Genomic DNA, 6886 nt, shown 5'->3' on the forward strand with positions numbered 1-6886 from the left:
GTTCCAATCAAAAGACATTGGGTAGCTGAATGGATAAGAAAACATGACCTGTATATATGCTGTCTACAAGAGACCCACTTCAGATCACAAGATTTACACAGGCTGAAAGTGAAGCTTAGGAAAAAATATTCCATGCAAATATAAACAAACAAACATAAAAACCTGGGGCAGCAATATTTATGTTGGACAAAAGAGACTTCATAACAAGGCCATAATAAGAGGCAAAGAAGGAAACTACATAATTTTTAAGGGTTCAGTCCAGCAAGAGGACATAACCCTTGTAAACATGTATGCACCCCATATAGGAATCTAAATATATAAAGAAAACTTTGGAGGACTTTAAGAAAGAGATCAATAGTAATGCAGTCATAATAGAGGATTTTAACACCCCGCTGTCAATAAAGGACAGATCTTCCAGACAAAAATTAACAAGGGTATAGCAAGGACCCACTAGATTAAATGGATTTAATTGATATCTACAGAATAATTCACCCCAAAGAAGAAAAATATACATTCTTCTCAAATGTACATGGATTGGTCTCAAAGAGAGACCACATGGTACAACACAAAATAAGCCTTAACAAAACCAAGAAAACTGAAATCATATCAAGCATTTTCTTCAGTCACAATAGCCTGAAACTAGAAATCAACCTCAAGAAAAAATACCAAAAACATTCAAATACATAAAGGCTAAATAACGTGGTATTAAATAATGAGTAGGTTAACAATGAGATCAGGGAAGAAATCAAAAAGGACCTGGAGACCAATGAAAATGAACACACAACAACCGAAAACCTATGGGACACAGTGAAAGCACTCCCGAGAGTGAAGATCATAGTTATACAGGCCTACCTAAAGAAGATAGAAAAATCTCAAATAAACAACTTGAAGCTACATCTAAAAGAACTAGAAAAACAACAACAAACAAAGCCCAGAGTAGAAGGAAGGATCAGAACAAAAATAAATGATGTAGAGACTAAAAATAATAATTCAAAAGATCAATGAATCCAGAGCTGGTTCTTTGAAAAGATAAACAAAATTGAGAAGTCTTTAACTAGACTCATCAAGAAAAAAAGAGAGAGGACCCAAATAAAACAAACCAGAAATGAAAAGGGAGAAGTAACAACTGATACACAGAAATACAAAGGATTATAAGAAATTACTATGAACAACTACATGCCAAGAAATTGGACAACCTGGGTAAAATGAATAAATTTCTAGAAACATACCATCTTCCAAAACTGAATCAGGAAGAAGCAGAAAACTTGAACAGACCAATAACAACGAGCAAAATTGAAGCAGTAATCAAAAAACTCCCAGCACATAAAAGCCCTGGACCAGATGTTTTCACAGGCAATTTTTATCAGTCATTCAAAGAACAAACATCTATTCTTGAACTATTCCAAAAAATTCAAGGAGAGGGAAGACTTCCAAACTCTTTTTATGAGGCCAGTATTATCCTAATTCCAAAACCAGATAAAAACAAAACAAAGAAAGAAAATTACAGACGAATATCTCTGATGAACATAGATGCTAAAATCCTCAACAAAATATTGGCAAACTAGATCTAGCAATACATAAAAAAGATCATACATCATGATCAAGTGTGTTTTATTCCAGGGAAATAAGGATGGTGCAATATCTGCAAGACAATAAATGTGATACATCACATAAACAAAGTGAAAGACAAAAATCATATGATCATATCAATAGATGCAGAAAAAGCATTTGATAAATTTCAGCACCCATTTATGGTAAAAAAAAAACAAAAAAACAAAACACTCAGCAAGATGGGAATAGAGGAACCATACCTCAAAATAATAATAAAAGTAGTTTTTCATATACAAAAAGTATTCCCAACATTATACTCAACAGGCAAAAGCTAAAAGCATTTCCCTTTTAGGAGGGAACAACACAGGGGTGTCCGCTATCAACACTGTTATTCAGCTTAGTACTGGAAATTCTAGCCACAGTGATCAGACAAGAGGGAACAAAAGGCATCCAAATTGGAAGGGAGGAAGTAAATCTGCCATTATTTGCAGGTGACATGATATTATACATGGAAAACCCTGTAGGCTCCACCAAAAAACTACTCATCCTAATAAGTGAATTCAGCAAAGCAGTGGGATACAAAGTCAATATTCAGAAATCAATAGCATTTTTATACACCAATAATGAACTATCAGAAACTAAGAAAACAATTCCATTTACTATTAAACTGATAAGAACAGATACTACACTTGATCTTAGCCAAAAGGCCAAGAAGCGATTCCATTTATTATTGCAAAAGAAAAGTACCTAGAAATAAATTTAGCCAAGGATATAAAAGACCTGTACTTAGAAAACTATGGGGCTCTGGAGAAAGAAATTGAGGAAGATACAAATAAATGGAAGCATATACTGTGCTCATGGATTGGAAAAATTAATGTCATTAAAATGTCCATACTACCCCAAGCAATCTATAGATTCAATGCAATTCCTCTTAAGATACCAATAGCGTATTTCACAGATGTAGAACACACCTTCCAAAATTTTATATGAAAAAAAAAACAAAACCAAGCCCGAATAACCTTAGCAGTCTTGAGAAATAAGAATAAAGTTGGAGGGACCACAATACCTTATATAAAACTATACTATAAGGCCACCATAATCAAAAGAGTCTGATATTGGCATAAGAATAGACACATAGATCAGTCGACCAGAATAGAGCCCAGAAATAAACCCATGTCTCTATATTAATTAATATTTGACAAAGGAGGCAAGAGCATGCATTGGAGTAAAAATAAGTCTCTTCAATAAATGATGTCAGGAGAACTGGACTGGTATGTGAAAACAAAACAAAACAAAACAAAAACTAGACCACCATCTTACACCATGCACCAGAATAAATTCAAAATGGTTATAAAACTTAAACATAAGTCATGATACCATAAAAATTCTAGAGGGAAACACAAGCAATAAAATTTTGGATGTCTCACATAACAATATCTTTGCTGGTATATCTCCTAGATCAAAGGAAATAAAGACAAAATAAACAAATGGGACTACATCAAATTAAAAAATTTTGGGTACAGCTAAAGAAAGCATCAGAAGAATGAAAAGGGAACCCATTGTATGAGAGAATATATTTGCCAATAATACATTGGACAAATGTCTAATCTCCAAAATGTATAAAGAACTTGTAAGACTCAATACCAGAAAGACAAATAACCCAATTAAAAAATTGGCAAAGGACAAAAATAGACACTCATCCAAGATGGACATATAGATGGCCCACAGACATGAGAAAAAATGCTCAACATCACTAGCCATCGGAGAGATGCAAATTAAAACCACAATGAGATATCTCCTCAAATTGCAGAATGGCTATCATTAATAAATCAATAAACAAGTGCTGGTGAGGATGTGGATAAAAGGGAACCCTAGTGCTCTGTTAATGGAAATGTAGACTGGTGTAGCTACTGTGGAAAACAGTATGGAGTTTCCTTAAAAAATTAAAAATGGAATTGCCTTTTGACCCAGTGGTTTCACTCCTGGAAATATATTTGAAGAATCCTAAAACACCAATTAAAAAGAATTTATGCACCCCCATATTCATAGCAGTGATATTTACAATAGCCAAGATTTGAAAACGGCCTAAGTGCCTATCAGTAGATGAGTGGATAAAAAAACTGTGGTATGTCTACACAATGGAATACTACACAGCAGAAAGAAAGAAGGAATTCCTACCTTTTGTGACAACATGGGTAGAACTGGAGATTTTAATACTAAGTGAAATAAGCCAGTTGGTGAAAGACAAATATCATTTGATCTCGCTTATAAGAGGAATCTAATGAACAAAATAAACTAATGAGCAAAATAGAAACAAAGGCATAGAATCATGAAACAGATTGGCAACTATAAGAGGGGAGTAGGGGGGTCGGGACAGATTGAAAGAAGGTGAAGGGATTAGTCAAAGAATACATATGAAGGACCCATGGACATGGACAACAGTGAGGGGACTGATTATGGTAGTGAGGGAGCTGGCTGGGTGAAGGGGGGACAAAAGAGGAAAAAGTGCGACAACTGTAATAGCATAAAAATAAAATACTTAAAAAATTAAACCTCAATGAAGATAAAAATAAAATAATAAAATAAAATAGGACATACTAATCACCTAAAATAACAACATATGTGTCTTTTTTTAAAGACTTTATTTATTTTTTTTAAGAAAGATTGGAAGGGAGGGAAGAAGAGAGGGAAACATCAATGCGTAGTTGCCTCTCATGCAGCCCCAGATAGGAATCTGGCCTGCAACCCAGCCGTGTGCCCTGACTGGGAATTGAACTTGTGATCCTTGGGTTTGCAGGCCGGCACTCAATCCACGAAGCCACACCAGCCAGGGCCATATGTATCTTTATTAAGACATCAAATAATAAGATCTAGGCACAAGTCTAGTAGGTATTATGTTTTGAAGTAGTAATGGGTATAAAGGATATTTTCAAGATATCTATGACAATTGTAACGTGATGGGAAAATGTCTTTTGTTTTACTTGGTGACAGACTCACAGGAACAGTTAATAATTACTATAGTTTGAAATCTGCATTCATCATTGAGGAAAGTGCTAGAGATTCAAAAAAATTTTTTTAAAGAAATTTTTCTTTATTGAAGCCCATGGACTGCTGAAATCTATTCCTGAACTCAGGCAAAGAACACTTCTTTTGCAGGGGCCTAGGATCAACAGATTGACTCCATTTCTACTGTTAATTTAGAGATAACCATGAGACCCATTCCCCCTAGAGAAAAAAAGGGTATCTTCATTCTCATTTAGGAGATATGAGAAGAAAGAGGAGGTCCACTGTTGCCTTGTTCCTTTAAGATGTTTCACTGTGAACCCATTCCACACTCCTTCCTTCTTTCTTTATAATTTCAGATTTTTTTTTAAAAAAGCTTCAGTCCAGAGACAGTCCAGAAAAACAACCATGAGCATGCCAAAGGACCCTTGGGCCCCACCTTCACCTCCTGCATGATCTTAGTAAATCCCTTAGCTTTGATTTTTGGCTCAGTCACCATAAGACAGGCACAATAATATGTAGCTAGCAGTATTATGGTGAAGGTTAAATGAGATGACATCTGTGAAAATACTTGGTAAGCTATGAAGAACTGTGCAAACATTCCATATATTGATATAATACTGTGTCTCCTCTATGCATTTTTCTCTGTTGTACAGGAACCTGGGGGCAGAGAAAGGCAAAGTCAGTGACAACAGAGTAAGGAAGAAGTGTCCCTGGCTAGAGACTAGTTAGTACGGAGACTAGTTAGAAAAGTAAAGTTTCCTCTGCACCTGGAGGATCTCAGAGCATCTCTTCTGCTACCTTGCCCCACCAGCCTCAATGAAAAGAACACAAAAAATTTCCCAAGTTTGTTTTAACCAGTAACATATTCATCCATCCACCCACATGTAGTTATGAAAGAATGTTAGAAATGGCTTGGCAGGTGCCAATCAATTGGAATTGTAGAGCCATCAGGAAATACAATGACTCTTCTGTTTGAAAATAAATATTTAAACCTATAAGCCTAGATATGTGGGCATAATTGTTACATCCCAGGGCACATTTTTTTTACTCTTCAACCTATGCTCTGCAAAACTCTTCTAACACCAAAACCATATCCCATATTGTGTAAATGGTTATTATTTTAAGATCTATATGTATCTTTTGGAGAAACACACTGAAGTATTTTGGGATGAAATGATATAATGTACAGATTAAATGAGATTGTTCATGTGTTAATATTGTTGAAACTCTGTGACAGGTGCAATAAATTTTATTATACTCTTCTTTCTACCTTTGCATATATTTGAATTTTTCCATCATAAAAACAGTAGAAGCTTTACTTGTCCAAAGGGAAAAACAAAAGTTAATGACAGTACATTGAGGAAGAAATACTCCTGGCTAAGAACACGTTCATGTTAAATAAGTGCAAATGAATTAAAGTGAATTAGTATTCAGAAAACTTAGATTCTTTCAGGAGAGCAAGTGCTATGCACCCTAGCGTGTCCTCAAATTTCTTTTACTGATATTGATGCTATCATGTAATGGATGATAACAATAGATACTACATTAAACAGGAAAACACATAAAACACGATATTTTTTTTCCTCTATCTGCATCTTTTTCAACTAGATTGATCTGACTGCCAATGAGGATATTCTCCAGTTATATTTGTTCAAATATTTGCTGGTCTTGTATAGTAGAAGATTAGAATAACTTTATTTTGAAAATGCATAATGGTGATTAACAAGATGTTCAATTTAAGGGTTGTGTGTCAAATATATGTAGTATATATTTAAAGTAAAATTAAAATTCATAATGGAGATAGTATTATTCACAGAGTATTTTAGGGAGTCATCCTATCTTCCATATATTAAACATGTATGGCGGCCTCAGTGTTATAAAGATGTCCTTCAACAGTAAGTTGCAAGTGAATCACAGTACTTTCATGTAAATAATTCACTATTGTACAATGATTCTAAAGATGAAATTTGAAGAAGTTTTAAAAATGCTTCTCTGGGGTGGTCTTTTCTAGTTTTCTCAGTGTCATTAAAATTTTATGTTAGGACAAATATATTTAGGAGTGATTGTTAAAATCAAAAGGAAATGAAATAGTTTCTTTGTATTGTTATTTATGTTATAAAAAGAAATATTTATTCCTTCTGTCACATTTGTAAATATTTCAATGAATATATATTTATAAATTTTATTCCATATTCCCACAAAACTGGTCTTAATATTATATTATTATGCCATACAATAAAAACTAAAAAATGAATATTGTCATAACTTTTTCCCCTGTTCTGTATCAAAACACACAACTTTTGATCATAGGGAGCTACCACAAAGAGCA

The 6886-nt window shown here is 34.0% G+C and overlaps 1 pseudogene; it reads right to left on the reverse strand.

The window, feature by feature from the left end:
* Positions 1-2122: 2122 nt before the first annotated feature.
* On the reverse strand, positions 2123-2270 carry LOC129080036 (uncharacterized; annotated as a pseudogene).
* Positions 2271-6886: the final 4616 nt, after the last annotated feature.

This window comes from Pteronotus mesoamericanus, unplaced genomic scaffold (genome assembly GCF_021234165.1).
Source record: "Pteronotus mesoamericanus isolate MK-2021 breed Mesoamerican mustached bat unplaced genomic scaffold, CSHL_Meso_final contig_82, whole genome shotgun sequence".
In the NCBI taxonomy this organism is placed as follows: domain Eukaryota; kingdom Metazoa; phylum Chordata; class Mammalia; order Chiroptera; family Mormoopidae; genus Pteronotus; species Pteronotus mesoamericanus.